At 44.0% G+C, this 26,430-nt stretch overlaps 1 protein-coding gene across 4 annotated transcripts in view; it reads left to right on the forward strand.

The window, feature by feature from the left end:
- LUZP1 (leucine zipper protein 1) overlaps positions 1 to 26,430 on the forward strand; it is a 102,065-nt gene that overhangs the window by 44,082 nt on the left and 31,553 nt on the right. The window lies entirely within an intron of this gene.

A 26,430-nucleotide genomic window follows, 5' to 3' on the forward strand; every position in this document is an offset into this window, starting at 1 on the left:
GTGAACATGACAAATTGAAAATGAGAATGATGTCTAGCCTAGTGCGTGGCTCGTAGGTACTTAAAGAGTGTTTTGTTGACTTAATTGAAGATCTAATTGGAAACATGTGCCAGAAGACTATAATTGAGCATTTATTTCAGTGCATTTAGTGTTCGTTACGTGTTTGCAGGAGATAAAGAAGTAGAAAAATGGTATTCATCCTCTTGTGGGGAACTTCACAGTATTAGATGAGAGGAAATACTCTTTTTCCTTAAAGGGATCTTTACTGAGTAACTGTTACATTTGTAACATCGTACTGGTGGGAGTATAAAGGAATGACAAGTGTATACTAACCTGGAGGACTTTTGCATAATAGTTGGAGTGATGTATAAACACACAAAAAGGGGCACCGGGGTGGCCAAGATGGTTAAGCGTCTGCTTTCGGCTCAGTCTGTGATCCTAGGGTCTTGGGATTGAGCCCCACGTGGGGCACCCTGCTCAGTGGGGAGTCTCCTTCTCCTTCTCCCTCTGCCCGTCCCCACTCATGCTTCCTCTCTCTCTCAAATAAGTAAAATCTTTACGCACATGCACACACACACCATACGTGAGTGTATTATAAGAGAATAATACCTCTATCATGATAGTCTATGTTTATATGCTAGACAGCAGTAGGTGCCCAAAAAGGGAAGAATTAATGAGTAGTATGGGAGAGTTCCACCGAAGAGGACATGGCATTGTTTCTTGAACAGATTTGAGGAGATGGAGGAGGAGATGATGGCCATTCTGGGCAGGGGAGATGTCCAGGCAAAGGTATAACATGAAGGAATTTGTCCTCAGGAAAGTATGAGTAGATCAGTCTGTGCAGGGAAAAGGAAAAGAGAATGACTGGCGCGCCAGGGCCTCCAGTGACAGATAGGAATTTAGACTTCAGTTTTCAGCTGTAATGGGTGCTCCTCAGAAATCTTATTTGTGCATTAGTGCCTTGTACTGAATCTGTTAATCAACTAATATTTATTGCTGTGATGTGCCTTGTGTTCTTTGAAATTCTAACAGCCTTGATCACTTGCAGATGTAAAATTGTGATTCTGGCACATGGTTTGTATGTAGATATAGAAACAGATGCAGAAAATCAATGAGCTAGGGAATAAAATTCTTTTAAGTGGTCTTACTTCCTTGGGACAGTTTGGTGGGCTGGGATTTGTATCCCTAGTAGGTGCTGAGTAGTTGGAGGATTTTGTTGTTGAGAGATGGATTGGGGGAAGTGTTGAAACTGTAAGAAAGGCTATGCCGATGTTAAAATTGCAAGTTTGCAAGATTCCAAATCTCATTGTCATCTTTGTAATTTAGATTTTGATAAGGCAGTGGTTACTTTTATGTTTGAGGGCCAAAAATAAGAGAATGTGAGCCCAAGGGTGAGATTTTCTTATCTTGATCATTATTTAAAAATACAGCCGTCTGGGGGGCCTCTCGGGGGCACTGTTGGTTAAGCTTCTGACTCTTGGTTCTGGCTCAGGTCCTGATCTCAGGGTCTTGATTCTGAGCCCGCTTTGGGCTGTGCATCTGCTTGAGACTCTCTTTTCCCCTCTGCCCCTCCCCCACCTCTCAAAGAAATAAATCTTAAAAAAAATACAACCACATACAATCCAGATAGCTCCTTAACTAATTAACTAACTCACTCTCTGTCTCACCTACCAAACCCCCTGGTTTAAGAAGGATTTTATCATTTCTTACCAATCTCAGCCATGTCATTGATAAATGCGCTTTATGACATTAACTAGGACTAAAGCTATATAGTCTTTTATTTAAGATTAAGATATTTAAGATTATTGAAAATTTTTTCTGTATTCTGCTTATTTTCTCTTTAGCTAATGGAGGACTAAGCCAGTCTATAGACTTAAGCTGTGATAGTGTTTATTGGCTGTGCCCAAGAGTCATCGCTTTTATAAGCTGGAAGAAATCATCTAGACTCTTGTTTTAATCACTCTGGTTTATAGATATGATTTATCTGAATACATTAGTGCCTTAGCATGAAAGGAAGGAATTATTTGGCTATAGAGGAACCCAGGCTCCCTATCCCTCTCCCCTCTGTACATTATGGTGAGATCATTCATGGTCCTTCTCAAAACAAAACAATATATTGATGTTTATGTCCCAGTTCTTGCCGTTGAGAGACTTAATGAAACATCTGGAGAAGTAGGATTTCACATCCTTTCCTTTTTATCTTTTTTACTATATTCCCTGTGCTGTACTTTTTATCCCTGTGATTTATCTTATAACTGGAAATTTTCTTATTTTATAAATTCACCTATTTCTCCACCCCGTCCCCTCTGGCAGTCATTAGTTTATGGTTTGTATTTACGAGTCAGTTTCTCTTTTTGTTGTTTGTTCATTTATTTTTTAGATTCCATATGTAAGTGAAATCACATGGTATTTGTCTTTATCTGACTTATTTCACTTAACATAGTACTCTCTAGGTTACATCCTTTCTTTAGGAAAGTTTAGGACTAGTTGGAGTTTAGGACATTTACCTCTTACATTGCTTCCACACGTGGTAGGACTTTAAATAACGCTAGCCTTATATGTTGAGTCATATCAGATTTTTATTCTGCTGTCAAGGTTCAGATCACAGTAATAATTATCTCTGTGTAACGCCTTACAGTTTATGAAGTGTTTTTATAAACATTATCACACTTAGATTTTAGGGCACTACTGTTGGGTGGAGAGGCAAGAGGATTTATCACTATTTTATAGCTGAAACAGCTGAAACTTGAACTCAGATTTTACTTCACGTCTGCCTCCGAATGTACTAAACAACATCGCTTTTATGATTTCACTTTATATCCAGATTTCCATAGTAATGAATTATGTTTTGATAGGTTCCATTTTGGAATAACTGAAAAAACTATGTTTTCCATTACTTATTCAAAGGGAGTTGAATGAACATGATTCTTTTTTTTTTTTTTTTTTTATAACCAAAGTTGGACTGAAGAATTTGATCTTAGGCAGATTCTTGACTTTGAGTTAAAATGTCCTATTTAACTCTCAAGAATTCAGCAAACTTTTATCAAATGTGTTCTATATGCCAGGCTTAGTGCAGGGGCTGGGAGACGGTGAGGGGAGCCTGAGGGATGAAAGTGTTAAAATGAAAAAAGCAAGAATTTAAAGTCAAGGAGACTTGAATTCAGAACCTAACCTGCTACTATTTTATTTTATTATTTTAAATACTTTATTTGGTGGTAGGAGAGAGGGCGTGAGCAAGCAAGAGAGCGTGAACGGGGGCCGGAGAGAGAGAGAGAGAGAGGGAGGGAGAAGCAGACTCTCTGCTAAGCTTGCCACAGGGCTTGATCCCAGGACCCTGGACTCATGACCTGAGCCAAACACAAGACACTTAACCCACTGAGCCACCCAGGCCCCCCCTGCTACTTTTTCATTACTTTTAAATTATTTAACTCCTTGGAACTTCAAGTTCCTAATATATAAAATGGGGATAACAATTCCTATTTTGTAGGATTGTTCTGAGGATTACGGTAATGTATATGAACCACTTGGTATAGTCTGTCTTTAATAAGTCATTATGGCCTTTAAACGAAAGAAGAGGCAAATGTGTGTGGTGAGAGATAGCTGCGTCTTGACAGCGAGTGTTTGGCTGACCTAATGCAGAATCGGGTGAAGTATGTTCGGCTGCCAACATACCATGTTCTTCTTTTGTTGAAACATGCATCTCTCACACTGGTGTTTGCCAACATTGCATTTGACTTTTCACATAGTAGAAGCCAAGTCATTCCTATGGAATATAAGTCATTTGGAAACATCTGTAGGCTGGACCTTTAAACCTCTGTTGCAGTGCAGTTGCGGGGGGAAGAATCTCACATTACCATAGGGCGGTGAAAGTCGTGTGGCAGGCCGCCCTTCTGGGCTGTCACCAGATTCAGCTTCTTGGGCCGAGGTATCCATCTAAAGGGTGACACTGCTGGCAGTGCTTATGGAAGGCAAACTGAATGGTTTGAAAGACCAGTAATTTTATTTCTGAAATGGTGTTTTATTCATTTGTAAACATTTATTGAGCATCGACTCTATGTCAGGTACTATTCTGGGTGCTGGGAATACAGTGGGGGTCGTGGGGAAAGCCCTTTTTCTAGTAGAGCTTATGATTTAGTAAGGGAGAGTGTAAATAAATGTAAAATACAGTGAATCTCCGGTAATGCTAAGGACCACGAAGAGAAATAAAACAGAAGCAGCAAGGACCAAGTTAGAGACGGGATGCTTGTTTTTAGAGAGGATCTCACTTTAGATAGGATGGAATGAAAGACTTTTCTGAGAAGTAACACACAGTTGAGAATGAAGCCAGTGAGTGACCATTCAAGAAAAGGAGCCCAAATGGTGTGTCTCCGTAACCCTTTAGAAGGGTCTTTGGTATGAGGAGTGGAGGTGGCACTGGCTTCGGAAGATGCTTTAGGAGGTGGAAGGGGGATTACCTTATTAAAGTGCTTAATCAGCCATATTGATTCTCAGTATGGGAGGGAGTAGGTCTGGTACTGTTGAAAATCACTTGGGTGTCCTCGGAACACACAATGTAGGTTACACCTCCCAGAAAATGTACATTTAGGTGTCCAGGAGAGCTAACAATGTCATTCTTCCTCACAGTAGTTGAAAAAGCATAGTCTTTGGACCTTCTGTATCAGAATACAAATGCTAATCTATGGGCTTTATAACAGATCCAATTAGTGAGACTATTGGAGAATGGTCCCAGGGAATCTGCATTTTTAACAAGTAATTCCATATCCATACTGAGGTTTGAAAATTACTGTTTGTAATCTTGTTGATAGAAAACGTCTTTTTCCAAGGCTAAGTGGGTGGGCAGGCAAGTACTTGTTTATTTAAGATTCGTTACTTTTCATAATTTACATTGGACTTGCATTTCCTTTCACATTGATTCAGTTGTTGGCTTTAATCTCTGATACTCTGTAGCCTCTGTATTAAGAAGTTTTGTTGATGAGCCAGCAGAAAACCGAGCTGGTCCTCTTTGCTTACATTATTTGGTGTTTTCAGCACCAGCCCTATCCCTGGGAAGGCGAGGTCTCTGAAAGGGGAATGCTGGCTTGGCTGTGTGACGGAGATGCTGTAGGAAGAAGCCTGCTGACACACAGACGTTTTGTCTTGTTTTGTTTTCTGTTAATTGAAATTTCTAGTTATTTACTTGTGATTAAGCATTTTACATTTTTTCATAGGTCTTTAACATGTAACTGCTAAATCAAAGGGAACATAGAGAATGAGGATATTGGGAAAGTATTTAATATATTTAGTGGTAGACACTCAATAAATACTCAGTTTGATTTCACTGGAGGGGCTGGAAGCAATCAGCAGGGGCAAATTTAAACCATCTGTAGATGGTCAAACCAGATCCTTAAAGGCGTCACAGCCAACATTCTAGTGGGCACACTGTTGAAGAAAGTATGCACTGTTCCGCCATGTTGAATTTTAGTGGCGCCCTTGATGTTTACTGTCAGGTTGTGGGAAGGCTGGCTTTGAAGCCTCTGCAGGGCCCATCTCCAGGCTGGTGGCCCAGCTTAAGACTTTTGTACCTTGCCTCTTGGGTACTATTGTGGTTACAGTCTCTTTGCAGGGGCCTCTTGGACAGAGGTGGAGCCTTCTAGAGCTTGAAAGGGATTTCGAATGAATGAAAGTCTATATATTTTTATCTTACTGTTAAAGAAACCAAGATTCAGAGAATCAAAATTTCTCCAAGGCCTAGAGACTGGGTACTAGAATATGAAGTCTGGTAATGTAGTTCCCTTCAGTAGGGCCACCCAGTTGAGTCATCTTTTTCAATGTGTCCCTTCCTTCAAGGATGTTCCCGTTTTGCTTTGGGGTTCTTATAGCCCTTCCATTGTAGCGGTTGGTTGTTTTTGACTTTGCCTGGCCAGTGATTGGGAGGCCTAGGGAAGGTGTAGGTGGGAATTTATATCTTGCTTCTTAGTAAATATTACGTAATGTTTAAGAGACAAGCTCTTGAAATTAAGGCGTGTGGAGAAACTGGCCCTGAATCTCACCACAAAGCAGCAGAGGAGAGGAGAGAGAGTTCACGGAGCTGTTCTCTTTGATTAGAGCCATAGATTTGCTTGCTTTTCCCTCCCTTTCCTTAGCCACTTGACTCCCATAAACTCAGTCTTAGGAAGAGGTATGGGGGTGGCTTGAGGGGTTTAAGTTGGGATGCTGGACACCTAGCTTTTAGGTCCGGTTTTGCTCTAAGCCTCCGTTTTCCTCTCTTTGCACCTTATTTCCCCCATCCTTAAAATGAAAGGCTGGGTAATTGATCCTCAGAGATCTTTTTAGCACTGGTATTTTTTGATTTCATGAATCCTGGAAGGTTCTGATGCCGGTCTATGAAGGGCCACAACTTAGTTTGCTCTGACACATGGCATAGATTCTGTATAGGAACTTTACCATAGTGTATGGGGGGGGGGTCTCAAGCTAAAGCTCCCCCCACCCCCCAGTAGGAATGTTTCTGAGAGTGTGGGTTTTCTAGATAAGCCAGTTTTGTTTTTGTTTTTTGTTTTTAGAGAGAATGTAAAAGGTTAAACCAGGAGTGAAACAAGACTTCGAAGTTGGATCTGTGGGGAGTATATTAATGTTTATCCCAGGTAACTGTTCTTGACTAGCCAATGCTTTGTTCAGACCATGCAGGGTGGCATAGTACTGTGGCATTCTTCTGATGCTATTGCAGAGAACAAGGGGCTATAAGGAAGTTCAAAGTCCACAGTTAGTTTCCACCTTTGGAAGAGGCATGCCAGCTTACCTCAGGGCGCAGCGGGAGGGCGAGCTACTGAGGACAGGATTTTTAGCTTCTGTCTGAGCTCCCACTTCCTAGTGAAATGGTTTGAGCCCGTCCCTCGGCTCTAGAAAATCTGTGGCTTAAGCTTGGCTTGTTCAGCTTAAATTATAGAGTTTGTTCCCCCTAAAAATGTCATGGCAACCCGAGGACAGCTTAATGATTCTTGTAGGGTACCCAGAGCTCCTTGGGGATGAGTCTGTCCCCAGAGCTGGCTTGATGGTTGTGTTGTAAGGACCTCAAGCCAGATACAGTCTGACTCTATACTGGAAACCATTCACCTCGTGCTTTCTCCTTGCCAGTGGGTGGGGTTCCCTCCAGTCCTGCTTGAGTGAAAAGCGTTTAGCTGACTTCCTGCTCATGCCCTGTCTTGTCCTTCATTTTTTCTTTGCTTTTCATTATTTGCTGCAGCGGAGCCCATCGGTTGGGGCTTAACACAAGGCAGTAGCCTCCAAGCTTTGTACATGCTTGTAACTGGAAACAAACTTTTAAAGCTTGAGTTCAGGTGAAGGAGTTTAGGTCTCTTGCTCTGTGCAGGGGATTAGGGAGAGGAGCGGGGCAGATGGAGAGGTGGGCGGATGGGGCTCCCCGAAAACACTCTAGGTGAGGGATTTGAGGAAATGGAGCTTTGCGTGGGTGACAGGGCAAAAGCATTTGAGGAGTGCTCCTGTTTGATACATAAGCTATTTTTAGTTTGCAGAATAAGGGTAGTTTCACCAGCATAGTAGACTCTTTGGTCATGTTTGTAACTTAAATTAATCAGTCTAGGCTGTGCCAGAGAAGTGTCAGGTGGCATGCTAATTTCCTCCCGTGTTTAGCTCTGCCTGGCTTAACTCTCTAGTCCTGTGGCTGGGCCTCAGGGCCTGTGAGTGCGGAGTAACTGGAGGGAGGGGAGGGCTGTTGCTGAGTGAGATGCTCCTCTAGGTGAGAGGACCTATGTGCTAGCCTATATACTAGCCGCTGCCCCCCACCCCCCTGCACGAACTGTGCCTGTAGGTCTCTGTGAAGATGTAATGTGGTGCTTAAGTTTAGAGCGATCCCTTGTGGGACCCCAAGCATGACCTTGGGTGGAACTGCCTTGGAATCTGATTTGATTTTTTTCCAGTTCACTTGGCGTTCTGTGCCCATCTTTCTTGGTCCTTAGTTTTTTTATTCTGTCTTAAGTGATTTTTAATGGGCTTTAAGTTATCATTTATTTAGCGTACTTTTATTCAGCACCTCTAAAATGTGTGCGTGGCATTATCGTAGTGCTAAGTGTCCTTTCTCTTTGCTTCTTCGAGAATCTAGATTCTATACGTGTTGTTCTGTTGAAAAAGGTCAGCCTGTTAATCACTTAAAGTCGTTTAATTTTTAATTTTGGGAAAGGCAGTTTATGTCAATTACTGGAACACAAAAACATGTTTAGCGGTCTGATTTGGGGTACGATGTGCTCATTTAGAGAAGTGGGACCTTCCTAACTGGAAGATCGGACCTTTGCTCTGTGAGAATTCTCAGTGGAACGGAGAAAACGTGACAGTCCGAGTTAGTGAGAACATACTGGAGCAAGTGCAGACTCAGTCAGCTGTGCGTGGCTGGCGGATACCCTCAGCGCGGCAGGGCTCTCGGGTCAGCAGGGTTTAGAGCTTCCCATTGGAGCAAATTTTGCTCTGACTTCTTTACCTTTATACACAGGGTGGTTAGCGAGCAGCTTTTGACAAAGTGTGGCTGTTTGTAGTCTTGGGATTTTTCTCCCTGGGCTGGCCTTATTTTTTTGTTTAAAACATAATATAAGTAATCTGTAGGGGCCCCTGGGTTACTCAGTTGATGAAGTGTCTGATTCTTGATTTCTGTTCAGGTCATGACATCAGGGTTGTAAGATCAAATTCCTTGTGGGGCTCCATACTGGTGGTGGAGACTGCTTAAGATTTTCTCCCACTGTCTCTCCCCCCCAAAATAAAACAAAATCTGTATAACTGATTCTTATGGGGAGAAGGAAGACTTAAGAGGTAGTTAGCTTAATAAAGCAAAGCTGATAGTAGACTGACTGATCTATCCTGGAGACTGGGGAAGTGGAATTGGTGATGTTCCTGTTTCTTGTTCTGGGCACTGAAGACAGGGTCTGCCTATGAAAGCCTTCCTTTCGAAGCTTTCAGCTTGCCTTAGGTTGGCAAATTATTTATATTATGAACCTGTTTCCTCACGTATAAAATGGGTTTGATAATACCACCTCATAGAGTTGTGAGAATTATTTGGGTATATGGGAATAAAAGTGCTTTGAACTATGAAATAAGGTATAAGCATTAGGTATTAGTGTTAGCAGGCATTATTTTTTAGGTAGGAAGAAGCATGGGCTTTTGAGGCCTCTGGCAGGACATCTCAGGGGAGCCTTTCTGATGATTCTGGGCATCCTAGAATCTGGACTTCCTTTAGTTAGTGTTAATAAAGAAAATAATATTATTCAATGTTATTACTCAGTGTTACATGTGGGAGATGAATTGTTCTTCGTTATGTAAGTACACCTGTGCTTGTAAGAAAATAAATATAGGCATTTCTCGTAGTGCTCAACTATTTAGCCATTGAGCAGTTCCTGAACTATTCCTATGTGCCAAGTTCTATGCGTGTGCTTGGATTTGGAGATGAAATACTATAATCTTGGCTTTTTAAGAGCTCACAGTTTGGTGGGGGGGGGGAGATAAACAAGTAGATAATTACAATATAGGATGGTAAGTGCTATCTACATTAGAGGCAATCCTACCATCTTCCAGAGGGGCCTGTTCTTACTTGATTCCTCTCACCCTCCTCTCCAGACTTTGTTTAAAAGCTGTACGAAATCATAGGGAGGCCTGGAGAGTTGAAGCAGTTTGCCTAAGGTCATACCCATAGCCAGCTGGTAGTGAAGCTAGAACTAAAATAGGAATTGTGAAATTCATTCTCCTACAGCTTTGTTCTTGGTTCCATTCGCACTGACCTCCATTTTTCCTCCCTTGCCCTAGATCCCTCCTCTTCTCAAAGAGGTCACTCTGTATGTCCTCTCTGCTCCACCATCTTTTCAAGCTTCTGTTCTTACCACCTTGTCTCACAGTTCTACTGAAATGAAAAGAGGAAGCCTTGGGAGTCTCAAATTTGAGCTTGCTGAGGTAGAAGAATGGTCCATCCTTTGGCGGCACATTAGAATTGGTTACAGAACTTTTATAAAATACTGATACCTAGGATTCTGATTTTTACTCCCATATTTGTTTGCTCATTATTGAGGTAATTTTAGCTTAATGTTCCATAAAGGGAATAAATAACACGAGTTAGAAATTATCTCTTCCTCAGAAGACATAAGATTACTTTTTCTTTCTCATAATTTCTCAGGTCACTGAACTTGTCCCAATCTGCAGTAGCTCAAGAAAGTTTGAAACCTCTGTTGTTGCCAAGCTTCTAGAAGCAGACTCATTAAAAAAAATTTTTTTTAAGATTTTATTTATTTAAAGAGAGAGTGTATGCATGAGTGAGGCAAGGGGAAGAGAGAGAATCTTAAGCAGGCTCCACGCCCAGCAGCTCAGTCTCACAATCCCGAGATCATGACCCAGGCCAAAATCAGGAGTAATGCTTCACTGACTGAATCACCCAGGTGTCCTAATACTCAATGAATTTTTATATAAGGATGCTGTCATGGAAAGGCTGCTCACATCAAGATATGCATCAGGTCAAGATAGAGAATATTTTCAGAACTTCAGAAACTTTCCTTGTGTTTCTTCCTCATGGGTACTGGCTGCCCAAGTAACCACTTATTGTGACTTCTGTCTCCATTGATTAGTTCTGTGTATTCTTGAGTTTCGTGTAATAGAATATAAATAGAATCAGAATGCACTCTTTGGGGCTTTTTTTGCTCAACATTGTTTCTGGGTATTGGGTATTCATCCATGTTGTATGTAGGAGTAGGTAATGTTTTATTGTTTGGATGTGCCACAACTATTCTTCTACTGTTGATGGACATTTGGGATCTTTTCTTTTTTAAGATTTTATTTATTTATTTGAGATAGAGTGAGAGTGAGCGATGGAGAACAGGAGCTGAGGGGAGGGGTCGAGGGAGAGGGAGAAGCAGGCTCCCTGCTGAGCCCAACCTGGAGTTCAGTCGCAGGACCCGGGGATCACATCTGAGCTGAAAGCAGATGCTTAACTGACTGAGCCATCCAGGCACCCCAGACGTTTGGGATCTTAACCGTTTGGGCTCTATGACAAAGCTGCCATGGATACTCGAAGTCTTTTGGTGAATATGTGCACTCACCTCTCTTGGGTGTGTATACCTAGGAATAAAATTCTGGGCCATATGTCAGCTCTGGTAGATATTGCTAAAGAGTTTGGTTGTACTAGTTGTTAGCATTCATTTTTTTTTTTTTTCAAAGTAGGCTCCATGCCCAGTATGGAGCTCAGTGTAGAACTTGAACTCATAACCCTGAGATCAAGCCTCTAGCCAAGACCCAGCCTTGAGCTGAGATTATGAGTCAAATGGTTAACAGACTGAGCCACCCAGGTGTACCTCAATTTAATTAATTAACTAGTTAATTAATTAAAACTTTTAAAATTTATTTATTTATTTATTTATTTGACACAGAGAGAGACAGTGAGAGAGGGAATACTAGCAGGGGAAGCGGCTTCCCTTGGAGCAGGGAGCCTGATGTTGGGCTCGATCCCAGGACTCTGGGATCATGACCTGAGCCAAAGGCAGAGGCTTTAACCCAGTGAGCCACCCAGTGACCCTATGTATGTCTTTAAACATGGACATTTTCTTATATAACCATAATGCCATTATCACATTTAATGAAATTAACAGGTGCTTAATAATATCTAGATAAGATCATAATCAGATTTCCTTGATAGTCTCGAAAACGTCTTTGCAGTTAGTTAGATAGGGTAAGGCTCTGACCAGCCACACAGTATTGTTTCCTAAGTTTCTTTGTTTGTAGATTCCTTCTTCTTCTGATCCCCCTTTTTCATATCATTGACTCATTGTAGAAATTGAGTCGGTTGCCAGACAGTAATGATATTTTTGAAAGCTCCTAGGTTTTTCTAATAATTAGCCAAGGTTGAAAACCCGTCGGAGTATAAATCTCGACTGTTCTTTTAGGGAGAAGTGAAGGCTTAGGAGCTAGAATATAGTCATGAAGTTCCCATTTCTCTGTCCTGATTTTACTTTGTGCTGTGAATCTTCTTCTTTAGTAGGAACTTCAAAGGTTGATTCTCTAACCTAAGAATCAGAGACTCTGACATGAAAAAGAAGAAATTATGTCTTCCCCGTTGAAGTTCTTTTCTTGTAGAACTGTTGATCATGAGGGTTTTTTTTTTTTTTGTTGTTGTTGTTCTTTTTTAATTAGCTGAACACAATTGGAAGTTGGAAAATAGGTCATTCATGGCAATTGAAAGAAAACTTTAAAGGATTAAGAAATTAAGTCTATACATAGCACGTGGAGGAAATGTTAAAACACCCGCGTAGGTGGGAGGCTGGAGTGTCCCAAGGCAGGCCACAGTGAATCACAGCAGGGGTGGGTTCCCATACCAGGAAGACCTAGGGTGATTCCTTCTGGTTTGTGCCAAGCATCTTCTAGCAATTAGCCACTGTATCACTCCATCCTCTTTACCTATCTGGGCCAAATTGCACTAATAATCTTAAGTAATTCATCAGCTCTAAGTGCTCAACAGGGTTTTTGTGGGAAAGTTGTTAATGCTGGTCACTGGCATGGACTGGTATATCCAGTGTAGGAAACCTGCGGAACATCAGAGTGGCTGTATCGAAGCCTTTGAGGTACTTTGGGATTAGTACCGAATCCTAGATTGTCATAACTGGAAGGCCCTTCCTTGGGCTCTTGGATTCTGCCCAACCCCCTCCCCTTTCTTAGGTTTTTCTGTTAGAGAAAATTTCAAATTTATACAAAAGCAGACTTCATAATGGGATTTCCATGGACCCAACCCCCAGTTTCAACAGTTAGGAGCTCATACCCAATCTTGTTTCATCCATACCCTTATCCACTTAACCCCGTACTGTATTGTTCTGAAGCAGATTCCAGACATTGTATCATTTTATCTGTAAGCGTTTCATTACATATCTTTAGAAGTTAAGGGCTTCTTAAAATAATAAAAAAAAAACCTACAATTTTAATAATCACATAAAAAAACTTAAGAATTCTTTAATATCATCAAATACCCAGTCACTCAGATTTTTGTTTTCTCTTCAATGATTCTCATTTGTTTTTTATGGTTTGGTCTGAATCAGGACCCAGTTAAGATCCATGCATTGTGATTGGTCTGTATGTCTTTTGTCTTTTTTTTTTTTTTAAGTTTTTTTTTTTTTAATTTATTCATGTGACAGACAGAGATCACAAGCAGGCAGAGAGGCAGGCAGAGAGAGAGAATGAGAGGGGGAAGCAGGCTCCCTGCTGAGCAGGTGCCCCAGGTCTGTATGTCTTTTTAAAGAATCTTTTTAATCCATAGGTTCTCTCTCCACATCCCCTCCCTTCTTTATTAAAAAAAAATTTTTTTTTAAAGATTTTAGTTATTGGGGCGCCTGGGTGGCTCAGTGGGTTAAAGCCTCTGCCTTCAGCTCGGGTCATGATCCCAGGGTTCTGGGATCGAGCCCCACATAGGGCTCTCTGCTCTGCAGGGAGCCTGCTTCCTCCTCTCTCTCTCTGCCTGCCTCTCTGCCTACTTGTGATCTCTGTCTATCAAATAGATAAATAAAATATTTAAAAAAAAGATTTTAGTTATTTATTTTAAAGAGAGAAAGTGCTAGCTGGGGTGCCTGGGTGGGTCAGTTGGTTAAGCAACTGCCTTTAGCTCAGGTCATGATCCCGGAGTCCCAGGATCCAGTCCTGCATCAGGCTCCCTGCTCAGCAGGGAGTCTGCTTCTCCCTCTGACTTTGCCCCTCTTGTGCTCTCTCTCTCTCTCATTCTCTCCCTCTCAAGCCCTCTCAAATAAATAAATAAAATCTTAAAAAAAAAAAAAAAAGTGCTAGCTGGAGGAGGGGCAGAGAGCGAGGAAAAGAATTTCAAGCACCCTCCATGCCCAGCGCAGAGCTTGATGCAGGGCTAGATCCTGTAACCTGGAGTCCATGACCCAAAATGAAACCAAGAGTTGGATCTTAATATACTCCCAGGCGCACCCCCCTTAATATACAGGGTATGTTGGTTATATGTCGCAGCATAAGACAATACACATTTATTATATCAGTTTCTATAGGTTAGGAAGGCAGGCATGGTTTTAGCTGGATCGCCTGCTTTAAAGTCTCACACAGGATATGATCAAGACGTCAGCCATCAAGGTGTGACTGAGGAAGGGCCAGCTTCAAGTTCACTCAGAGGTGGTTGGCAGGATTCGGGTCCTTGTGGTTGGATTGAGGGCCTCAAACTCTTGCTGCTTGATAGATGGAGGCCACCTTCAGTTCCTTGCCATAGGGGCCTCTCCACAGCAGCTAGTTTCATCGAAGCGAGAGATGGTGAAAGAGAGAAAGTGCCAGCAAGAAGGAATTCAGTCTTTTATAACCTAGTCTTGGAAATGACATCTCATAATTCTTGCCACGTTCTTGTCGTTAGAAGTCAGTCATGAGGCCTAGACCTATCTCAAGGGGGAGGAGCCCCCTTGAGCCCCCTTTTTAAAAAAAAAGAAGAGAGACTGCCCATCTTCTAGAGATAAACTCTGGAGTCCAGGTCTGCTGACTATCAATATATTTGCCTTTTTACCATTTTTTTAAAGATTTTATTTATTTGACAGATCACAAGTAGGCAGAGAGGCAGGCAGAAAGAGAGGAAGGGAAGCAGGCTCCCTGCTGAGCAGAGAGCCCGATGCGGGGCTGGATCCCACCGCCCTGGGATCATGACGTGAGCTGAAGGCAGAGGTTTAACCCACTGAGCCACTTGGGTGCCTCTTTACCATATTTTTGTTGCCACTGGGGAGAACAAGACCCCTCGACCTCTGGATTTCATTTGCTTCTATCTGTGTAATAACTCTGTGCATAACTCTATTATGCAGTTTCCTTCTGTGACAGTGATAAATGTCATGTTTATATTTGTCAGTAACCAGAGCAAGTTGTTAAAAATTGTAGGTAGGATAGGTTGATAGGGCTTTTTCACCTCGGCCAAGAAATAATCCAGTCACCACCAGTCTTTAAAAAAAATATTGACAATGTGTTTCACACTGTGCCAGGCCTGTAGAGGTACCAAAAAAGCATAAAAGAATAAGAGGGTAGTCTATAATTACTGTTTGGTGTGGACAATAAGCACAAAAATTAGAAATTAGCATTGAGTCAATGAGCCAATATTTTGGGAGCTCAGAGCTCTGTGTACAAAGTTCCATGTTAAGTGTTATGGGGAACATAAAACTCAGACAGCCTTCTGCTCTCTCCTTAGGAGATGGTATAAAATAAAGCTATAATGCAAAGTAAACGAAATTGTGCAAGTAGAGAGATGGACAAAGTACTCTGGGAGCCAAGGATGGAGAGGCTTAGAATGTTAGAGCCACAAAGGGCCTTTAGAGAGCATCAAGGCCAATGGTCTTTACCATTCTGGGGACAAGGAGCCATTTAGTCAGAGAAGTTAAAGAATCCTTGCTAAGAAAAGAGAATCAAGTGAAATTAGAAAGAATATAAATTTTTCAGCTGCCAGGGATGGGAAAACTTGAAGTAGAAACAGGTAGCCATAGATCATGAAACAGACTACTCCAGAACTGAGGACTTCCTTCCTTCTTTCTTTTTCTTTCTTTCTTTTTTTTTTAACATGTATTTATTTGTCAGAGAGGGTACAGGCAGGGGGAGGGGCAGCCAGAGGGAGAAGTAGGCTCCCCCGCTGAGCAAGGATCCTGATGTGGGACTTGATCCCAGGACTCTGGGATCGTGACCCAAGCTGAAGACAGGCGCTTAACCGACTGAGCCACCCAGGCGTCCCAGGACTGAGGACTTTCTTAGTAACACACCTAAACTGGCCAAAGGTAGACTGTGCAGCTGTCTTGTGTACCTGTAATATAACAATAACCGTGTTTTATACTGACCAAAGTACTTTGACGTATGTTATTTAATTTCATCCTTACAATTTTATATAGTCCAGATAGATTGGTCATTTCTGTTTTACAAATGAGGAAACTTTTACTCAGAGAATTTTAATAATCCACAAGGGTCACAGAGCCAGTACATGGGACGGACGGTTCTCAGGAGGTCATTGCCCAGCATTACCGCTCAGTACACGTGTGCTCTCGGTGTGCGCGCTTTGTTCAGGGTGTAATACTGAGGAGGCTGACTTGAGACTTGCTGGCAGGGAGGACTTACGAAGAGGACAAGATATAGAGACACGTGCAGGGCTACAAGAAGGAAACTTGGACCAGGGGTTGTGGGGTGATGCAGAGAACCGGGCAGCGCGGTGGCTGAGGTCTTCTGACAGGGGCGTCCGCCCTGCCCTTTCAGATGCTGCCCGGTGACGCCTCTGGCCCTGCCCGCCTCTCTTAGTACGTCTTCAAAATTATTTCTGCTGGAACTGGGCTAATGAATTTCTCAAGGTTCCTCTCCCTAGGGCTTCGTGGTACACTTGGAGGGAAAGAGAAACTAAATAAAAATGGGCAGGGGATGTAACGCTTTATCAGAATGTGACGAGAAGAAAATCGGATTCACATTTGTAGAATACACTTCTGCCAGGCCTCATGTGTGTACACTCAAGGTGTATTTTCCTAAAATCCCGACATCAGCCCCGTGAAGTTTAGATATTATAGTTTCTGCGTACACTTGAGGAACCTGAGATGGGGAAGTGGAATCACCTCAAGTGCTGTGTGACTGGATTGTAGGGGGACCGAGGTGGCCTGGCTCCCTAGACCATGTGGACTCTTTCCATTATAGGGTGTTGCCTGGGCGGCAGGCAAGGCAGAGGAGGAGTGTGCAATAGAGACCAAGGGATGCTCTCTAGAGACTACATCTATCTATCTATCTATACATGTATATATATGGAAAGAAATTTCTTGCTGAGGGTAGAAATAATGATGACTCCCCCAAAATGTATCTTGAAATTAAAAGGGCAGAGCAAACCTAAACCCAGGCCCTCCAGTAATAAACAGCCACGTACGTCTTCTGTTCCTGATGCACCAAGGGAAAGTGTAGAGAAGGGCATTTTTATCTCCTGGGGTAGTGAGGAAGAGGAGATAACACGCGTGAAAAAGGGCTTCCAGATTGTTACTCTGCACATTTGGGAATCAGTCCAAGGCGAGTGGAATTCTAAGCTGAGGAAAAAGGCTCGAAGCCTTTGGGTGACTTGCAGCCACCAGGACTTACTTGCCTCTCGTACGTGAGGCAAGTGCCCCCTTTAAGCAGAAACAGACGAAACCAGGTGTCCTCCACCCCGCATTCTCTCGAATCCGTCATCTTCCCTTGAAATAGCCGGACTTCTCTGAGTAGCTGTCCGCACTCGCTGCCTCCCTCCACCTAGCCTGTCCCAGGCAGCTTTCTGGCACTTCATTGTACACCTCTCAGTAAGGTCACTCATGACCTCCGTGAGGCCGAATTCAACAGATTGTTTTTGTTTTTGGTTTTTTTTTTTGGTCATTTTCTCAGTGAAGTTGATGCTGTTGACCACGCCTTCCTTCCAGAAACACTCTCTTGTCTTGGCTTTGGTGACGTAACACTGTCCTATTCTTCCTCCTACTTCTGGGCTGTGTTTGTAGGCTCATCCATTCTACAGCTATGAGGTATTCTCCTGTCCCAGGCCCTCCTCTCTGCTCAGAGTCGACACTCTGCCTCGGTGATCTCATCCGTCCCATCGGCTTTAGTAACCACACCTCTGGACGTGACTCATAAGTTTATGTATTGGAGCCTGGATTGCTCCCCTGTGCTCCAGACCCCTCTAGTTATTGTCAGCCAGGCCCGGTTCTAGATGGAAAACCCGGGGGATGTAGTGATGAGGTAGAAGGTGAGGGTAGGGGTGGGGAGGAAGAGACGAACAATAAGACAGTAAACAAAATACCAGATAAGGTTAAGTGCTGCAGGTGCACATGAACCCGTGTGATATGTTACAGGTGGAGAGCAACCTTACATTGTCTGGTCAAGTCTTCACAGAGGTGGTAGAATTTAAGCTGACCCTTCAGTGACCAAAAGGAGCCAGCTGTACAGAGGGAAGAGGGAACAGCTCGTGCAAGGTCCCCAAGGCTGGAATGAACACTGGGTGCAAGAAGCGGGAAGTGGGGAGGGACCTGGTAGGAGATGAGGTCAGAGACGTAGGTAAGGGCTGTGTCCCACGGGGCCTTGTAGACTCTGGTGAGGATTTTAGATTATTCTAAGTGAGAGGGAAAGCTGTGAGAGGTGTTTTGTTATGTTGTTTTTAAGCAGAATAGAGTCTTGACTATAGCAGATATAGTCTATATCGATCAAGACTCTGATTAAATGTTTATAAATTTAATTTGCTGCTATCCGGAGAGTGCCGTATATATAGGGGAGAGTTGGTAGCAGGGAGACTTAACAAGGCTGTTGGAGTAGGTAGGGGGCAAGTCCAGTAGCTTGGACCAGGGTGCCTAATTGGGGATGTAGAAAGCAGGGGGATAGGTTCAAGAAAATTTGGAAGTGGACTTGATGGGACCTGCTGATGGGGTTGCAGGTGGGATGTTAGGGAAAGAGACACCCGGCGTGATGGGGTGTTTGGCCTGGGCAGTTGGGTGAATGGCGGTTTTGTGAATTGGGGGAAGATGTAAAGAGAAATGAGTTTGGGGAAAGGGGGGTGGGGGGTAAATACCATCCAGAGTCTGAGAAGATATGGATATGGGCTATCGGTTACACATCCAGGTAGAGAAGTCAGGAAGGCTGTCCGATATGCTTCTGGAATTCAAGGAGGTCATTGCCGGAGATAAAAATTTGGAGGTCATTGATACTAAAAATCATGGGACTGGAGGAGATTGCCCAAAGGAGGGAGGGTACCGGTAAAGAAGAGAGGCCCCGGGACTGTCTCTGGCCAAGTAGAGGAGAAAGCAGGGTGGACTGAGGCTGACCCGTGGGCTAGGAAGATCAAGAAAGTGTGATATCCTGGAACCAAGGAAGGAAGAAAGGGTTTCAATGGAGAAAGAGTGATTATTTGTGTTAGATGCCATTTGGTGGGTAAGGAAGAGACCACATAGAATTTGGCAGTGTTGAGGCCCTTGGCCCTGATGAACAGGTTTTGAGGAGCGTTGAGGACAGGAGGCTGATTGGCGTGAACTGAGAATGAGGGGTGCGGAAGTGGAGAGCAGAGACCACTCGGTTTTGCTGTGAGAAGAAGCAGAGACACGGGGGCTGGCCCAGCTGGAAGGAGGTGTGAGATCAAGGGAGAGTTTATTGTTTGTTTGTTTGTTTTTTTTAAGATTTTATTTATTTATTTGACAGAGATCACAAGTAGGCAGACAGGCAGGCATTGAGAGAGGGGGAAGCAGGCTCCCTGCTGAGCAGAGAGTCTGATGCGGGGCTCGATCCCAGGACCCTGGGATCATGACCTGAGCCAAAGGCAGAGGCTTTAACCCACTGAGCCACCCAGGCGCCCCAGTTTCTGTTTTTTTTTTAATTAATTATTTTTATTACCATATAATGTATTATTTGCCCCATGATACAGGTCTGTGAATCATCAGGCTTACATACTTCCCAGCACTCACCATAGCACATACCCTCCCCAGTGTCCATCACCCAGCCACCTTCTGACACCCTCCCTCCCCGCAGCAACCCTCAGTTTGTTTTGTGAGATTAAGAGTGTCTTATGGTTTGTCTCCCTCCCGATCCCATCTTGTTTCATTTAAGATGAGAAATTCTAGAATCTCGCTTTCCAAATGTGGCCTCTGGATTAATCTGGGAACCTGTTAGAAATACGGACCCTCGGGCCCCATTCCAGACCTACAGAGTCCGAGTCTGCACTTCAGGGCGACCCCCAGCTGATTTGGGTGCACTTTCAAGTTTGAGAAGCACTGTTCTAGAATGTGGCTTCTCAAGCTATAGGTGCTGCAGGGCCAGTTAATTTTTTCCAGTCTGGGACCTACATGTGGGACTACTGTGTGCATTTTGTCTGTAACTCACTTCCCGTGCGATGCACTGTGTGAGTTGATCAGACCCTCACTGGTCCAGACCCTGTCTGAGAGGTCCTCGGTGCCTGTGCTTGGATGTCACTGCCTGGTCAGCTTGCTTCCCAGATGCCCAGGTGCCTGTCTCAGTTCCGTACTCCCACTGGTAGGACTCTGCGGGCCAGGGCTAGCCTGTGTACCGCATGCTTGTTGGGTAGGGGCATTTGAGAATCTGCACAGGAGAAAAATGACGTAAGCTAGCGGGGGACATTGCTTCTGAAGATGAGAGGGAATCTGATCCATCGTACACATGAAAAGTTATATGTCATGTATCAGCAAAGCCTTTTCATTGTAACAAAAGGGAAAGCAGAATGCTGGTGTGTAGTTAGACTTGGAGTTAGGAGATGACTGGTCTGAGTGTGGCTTCTTGGGGACAGAATTATTTAGCTGATAGGGGCTGGAGGTTTATTGAGAAAGAAAAAGATGTGCAGGAGTTATTTTGGGGGGGGTGGCAGAGTGAACCTAGCAAGGGAAATGTTGTAGGATTGCTGGCAGCGTGGAGGGTTGTGTTTGAGATTTGTGGTGATAAATTTAAAATGCGGGCACCTGGCTGGCTCAGTTGGTAGAGAATGTGACTCTTGATCTTAGGGTCATGGGTTCAAGCCCCACAATGGGCATGGAGCCTACTTAAAATTTTTTAAGTTGATGCCAATCAGTAGTTGGTATTTTCTCTAGAGACACAGCTTAGTTGGTAACTTAGCTGCTTTGGTGTGGGCCTGGAGAAGTGGTTAGTTTGGTTTAGTGAGAAGAAGTTTAATTAGTTGAAGACTCCAGTGGGGGCAAGTGAATGAAAGATGTTTGCCAGGGACTGATCATGAGGGAAGTGAGCACCCGAAGTGGGTATGTCGCACCGGTAAATTACTTGACTTCTCTTTTATAAGACGGGGATAATGGTATGTTTCATAGAGCTGTTGGAAGGATTTAGTGAATTCCTTCAAAGTGCCCAGAATGGGGCCTGGGGCCATAGTAGGTGCCGGGTACCCCCACATGCGGTTCGCTCTTACCGCACTGTGCCTCCTGGCCCGGGAGCTGGCCTCCCGCTGCATCTAGGCACCATTCTCCTCTCCTTCCATCTGTGGTCCATACTGAAGCTGAAATGACCTTTTTGGAATGTACACACTTTACCCCTACTTAGCACTTAAAGGACATTCTGTAGCTCTGGATCAGGACCCAAATCCGTGATTTGGTCTCCAAGTGCCTTGTGTGGCTCTCTCCAAGTCTCCATCCTCGTCTCCGGTCATGCGTCTGCTTGTCCCCGCTTTGTCGTCATCCAGTTAGCGCCTGGGGTTCCCTGTGCTCCCTCTTCTACTTAGAAATGTCCTGACAACTCGTGGCAGCCTCTTAGACCTCTCTGTGAATGGGTCACCTTCTGTTAATTTACTCGTGTGATTCTTTAATCAGCGTTTCCTCGCCGGACTGCCCAGTAAACGGCGTGAAGACAGTTCTCTTCCCACTCCCCGCTTTATCCCCGGTGCTCACCTCAGAGCGTGATGCCCGGTAGCCAGTCAGCACCTGTGTGAGTACGTGACTGAGTGAAAGAATGCACAAGCTACCCATCAGCCTCTTGTCCGTTTGTGATATTTGGGATGTGGATCAGGACTGGCTTTCTTGAGGGTCAGAGCTCAAAGAGTCCTTGGGGAGGTGGTTTAATGGAGAGAAGAAAGCAAATTGTGGGTCAGAAATACCTAGGTGGGAGTCCACATACCAGCTACGGGACTTACTCTTTATTTCTTCCTCATTTATAAAATAATCATGTTGGTATTTACCTGAGGGGGCCCCTGTGAAGATTAAATTGGGTAATAAAAGCACTTTCTCGGTTTCTTACTCCTTAGGCTGCGGTTGTGACTTGCTGTTTACATTTGCCATTACCTGCCCTAATCCTTGTGGCCCCTCGATAGCCAAATTAAAGACTCCTAGGAGTGAAAAGGAGCCAGCGTGTTCTTCTGATTCAGCCAGCTTTCTAAAGCAGGTCTAAACCCAACAATTTTAGACATGTGGTTCTATTGCTAAGCCCCACAGACACGGGCTAATTGCAAGGAAGCCTAGTCTCAATTATAGCCTACTTGTTGGAAAAGGAAACGGCGGGCAGGTGGCGGTCCTTGAGGGCCTGCTTCTAAATAGATGCCCTAATCACAAGCTAGTCTTATCAATTGTTTATTAATAAGTGGTTCCAAAGTGTTTGAAAGTTCTTAAATCCTTTCTTTCTAATTTTAATCTCGTTTATACTCTGGGTTCTTTGTTAGGTGAAGCTTCTTTGGTAAGCTTGCTTTGGTTTCTTTGGTGAAGCTTGGAAATGGGATTACTGGATTCTAGTCCTGTCTCTGTTACGATAAAAGAGTTCCCGGTCTTAATCTGTTTGCTCATCTGTCATGTGGGGGATAAGAGTATCTGCCTTCTCCTCCCAAGAGTTACATGGATAAAAGAGTTATCCTGGGAGAGTCAGACATTATTATTATTTTAAACGTTTATTTATTTATTTGAGAAAGAATATGTGAGTGGTGGAGAGGGGCAGAGGGAGAGAGAAAGTCAAGCAGGCTCTGTGCTGAGTGTGGAGCCTGACACAGGGCTTGATCTCATGACCCTGAGATCATGTACCTGAGCCTAAACCAAGAGTCGGACGCTTGACCGACTGCACCACCCAGGGGCCCCAAATTGAACATTATTTTAGCAGACCTCTATCATAGATAGGTATTGATATCTGTTATTAATGTGAAATTTAAGAATTAATAACAAGACTGTTAATTTATTCTTTAACAATGAATAATCGTATAACCCTGAGGTATTCTAATAAGTCATTGACTTGGAATGTCACCACTTTTGCCTTTGGGGCCTATTTATAATTTCTTCAAGGACACATGAAGATAGCATGTTAAAGATTCATACATGTTACTATTGGAAAGGCCCTTAAGTATCATTTCATCTCGAGTGTTTTGTTTGACTGATGAAACGGAGACCCAGGTGAGTATAAAAGACTGGGGTGAACTTGACAGTGTGTCAGGTGTCTGTGAACTCCCTATTCCAGGCTCCTCACCCTTTCCCCAGTTTCCCACTTGCTCCGGATTCTGCCCCATCGTGGGCAGGTAGGCAGGTGGGATGGGGCGGAGTGGGCATTGAGAAAAAAGCAGGGCTTTCAGACTGGTCTCCTGCAGCCTGTGTTTTTCCCCTAGTCTTGAACTCCAGCATGAAGTGACTTGAGTGTGGGATGCTGGTCGGGGATGGCGTTCAGGTTGAGCTGCTTCTACCAACGTGGGTGGCGCTAGGTTGGCTCTCCCCAAGCTGCTGCCACTTTTCAGCCCCAGACCCAGTAACGGGGCTCACTCTGTCCTGCTGTCAGCCTGTTTACGGGTTGGCTCTTCAGTGAAGAGATTGCAAAGGGCAGAAAAAACATAAAATCCCTCCTCGCTTTTTTTTCCTGAACACTCCTGAGAATGCTTCCTCAACAATTCTAGCGGAAAAAATGATTGTCTCCTCACTTTCTGCTTCTCAGCAGACACAAGTGGGCCACCAGGTTGGACTCCTAGGACTTGGGATAGTATCCTGCCCTCTCATTTTCCACCTTCATCTTGGCTCCTGGCTCACATTTGGAAGAGCTCAAAAAGTGACTGTGTTGGTAAGAGGGTGACCTGCTGCAGCAGAATTACAGGGTCGTAGTGTCTGCGTGATCCTTAGTTAGTCTGGTTCTCTCTGGTGACAGAAAGTCAAGGTGTCACTGTGTACACTCCGGTGAAGGGCTGAGGGGTGTTTCTTCTAGAGACTGTGGATAACCCAGAGTTTTTCAGTTTGGATAATTTCTCTTGATCCGCAGATATCACGGATTCTTTTCTCTGCCATCACCAACCTGTTCTTAAGCCCATTCAAAGGATTTCGTGTGGCTGTTTCAGGTACTACATTTCTGTTCTGAAATTGCCACATTTCAGATAAAAATGTTTTCACTTCCTCTGCTTAGCTGTAATTGCTGCTTTTTAATATCCTTGTCTGGTAATTCCCGTATTTGGATCATCTTGGAGTTGCCCTCTGCTAATGATCTTTTTTCCTTGCGAATGGATGTAGTTTCTCTAATTCTTCATGTGATCTGGGACTGTAGCCCGAACAGGAATGCGTGTGGATGTTATGCTGGGGAGACCCTGATTTCTGGTGATGTTTTTATTTTAGCAGACGGTTACATCTGCAGGGTCTGTCTCCCCTGTGGAGAGGGAGGTGTGTGCTTAAACCTTAGTTCAGTGCTTCTGTCCTTGGCTGAAGTGCTGGGGTTCTGCCTGCACGTGTACGGTTCCGGGCTCAGCTAGAGGTTTGGATGGAGTTCACACAGAGCGCCTGGGACTTCGCTTCTCTGGCCCTCCTCTTTCTTATTTCCTCTTACCTGTGGCTGCTCTGGACTCTGTCTGTGGTTCCTCCAGAGAGAAAGCCTGGGGTTTGTTTTTTTGATTGGCTGTGCCACCCGTCAGCCCTCTGATGAAACTCCGCACCCGGGGAACTGTCATGTCCCAACCCCTTCTCCCAGTTTTTGACTCCTCTCCTAGGTCTGCCAGCCTTTGTTCACTTCAGATAGTTTTCTACATTTTATCCAGAGTTTATCGTTGTTACCTGTTGGAGGATCATACTGGAGCCAGAATTATCTAATAGCATTTTTATCCATTATCAAAGTGTTTTGGGAGCAAACGTGATACATATTTAAGAGACTTTCAGTCCATACCAGTCAGATAAGGGTAATTGGTCGCATTTTGTTCAGTGCAGCGTATGAGCTCAGGTGAACTCAGCCTCGTTCATTTTAACTTGCTTCGTTCATTTTAACTTGCTTCGCAACCTTGGCCAAGTGTCTTCTCACTTAGAGAGGCGGGACTCACTTTCTCCTCTGGCACATGAGGCAGCTGGACTGTCCATGAACTGTAAGGGTCCTTTCATCTCTGCTTCTAGACAGACAGACAGATAGACACTACCCACATACACAGACTGCCACCACTGTCTTTAGCAAAAGTAAACAACGAGAAACCGCAGAAGGGGTACCAGAGGGAAGTGGTATGGGCGGGTCTCGCGGGGTGGGTCGCAGCACCGCAGCGTCTGAGGAGTCTACAGTCATCGTCTTGTTCTGGGGACAGAAGGCCAGTACGCCAAGGCTGCAAGAAATAAATGACATTCAGAAGCAAAGGAAAGAACTTGTTTGCTGCTTGCTTTCATCCCTTAGAAATAAGGAGAGAATGTAGACAGTTGAAAATAAATCCAGATCATCGGGAGTTCCTGTCTGTTTGATTCTGGGCAGCGCATTCTTTCCTCTTTTGAAAGGAATAGCCCCCTGGGCTTTAGTAGCTTGCCGGGAAATGTGGCAGGAGGCGGTGGGGACAGCAGCTCTCAGCAGTGGTGCTGCTGTCATTGTTGGGCCGCGTGGAGACAAAGCAGATTGAAATAGCAATTATACATGGTGTACTTAGACTGACTTTTTAAAAAGTGTGTGGGGGGGAGGCTAAAACTTAATCCACATCCACTCAGGCCATCCCTTGGGTGCTGACTCTGGTGTAGATCCTTTTTCCTACTTTTCTATTTTTATTGCCTGTCACTCATTCTTTTTTGTTCTGGTCTTACTGGCTTGAGGCTTCAGGCTCTCCTCTTTCTTTTAAAGATTTAGTTTTTTATTTATTTGAGAGAGCGAGCATGTGCAAGGGTGGGGAGGGGCAGTGGGAGAGAAAAGATCAATGAGGATCCTGATGGGGGACTCGATCTCACAACCCGGAGATCATGATCTGAGCCGAAACCAAGACTTGGATGCTCAACCAACTGAGCCAACCAGGTGGCCCCCTCATGTTTCTTTTAAAGCCATTTGAAAAAGCTATCACTCAGTTATCTCTCTGTTTTCAGCCTTCTCACTCTCTAGGAGCACAGAGGCCAGGGATGAACTCTGCCGTGTGTTACGGGGTTGGTAGTGGGGGTGTGGGAGTCAGACTAAAGGAACCAGCAGCCTCGGAAAGAGATCACAAGGTAGTCTGTGGGATGTGCAGTCCCGATGAAAGAAGGGGGTTAGTTTGTGTTTAAGATCCAAGTATAAAAGCTTTACTTCCAGTGTAGAAGGTATCTTTCCTTTCTTTGGCAAGATAAAGATAGACAGAAGTTTGCCCCAGATCTTCTACCTCCAGTAATTCTTCTGAAACTTTAGGGGTAATAATCCGTGGGTTAGTAAGTAAGTCTTTTGGGTCTGGCAGAACGCTCGTTTTAAAACTAGAGGGTAATTTGCAGACAGAGAAGCTCTACTTGGTTCTAATTGATACTGGGTGGTTCAAGGGCCTTTTGAAGGACCACATCTAGAAGGCAGCCCGACGAGAGTCAGCCTGGTGAAGGGGCTTTTTTGTCAGACAGGCATCAGTTTAAATCCTGACGGCCATTTATTAGCAAGCGGTAAGACCTTGGACAAATCACGGACTTCTTGAAATTTAGATTCTTTCTTAGAGGGTGATATTATTGTATTATTGTCTTGTATAAAATATAAAACATATTACTTAGGGTGTGGTAGGTACTCCACAGATGTTTGGGTTTTTCTCCTTACCCATCTTCTAGAACATCATATTTTTAGTGG

Source organism: Mustela erminea, chromosome 10, assembly GCF_009829155.1.
Source record: "Mustela erminea isolate mMusErm1 chromosome 10, mMusErm1.Pri, whole genome shotgun sequence".
Taxonomy (NCBI): Eukaryota; Metazoa; Chordata; class Mammalia; order Carnivora; family Mustelidae; genus Mustela; species Mustela erminea.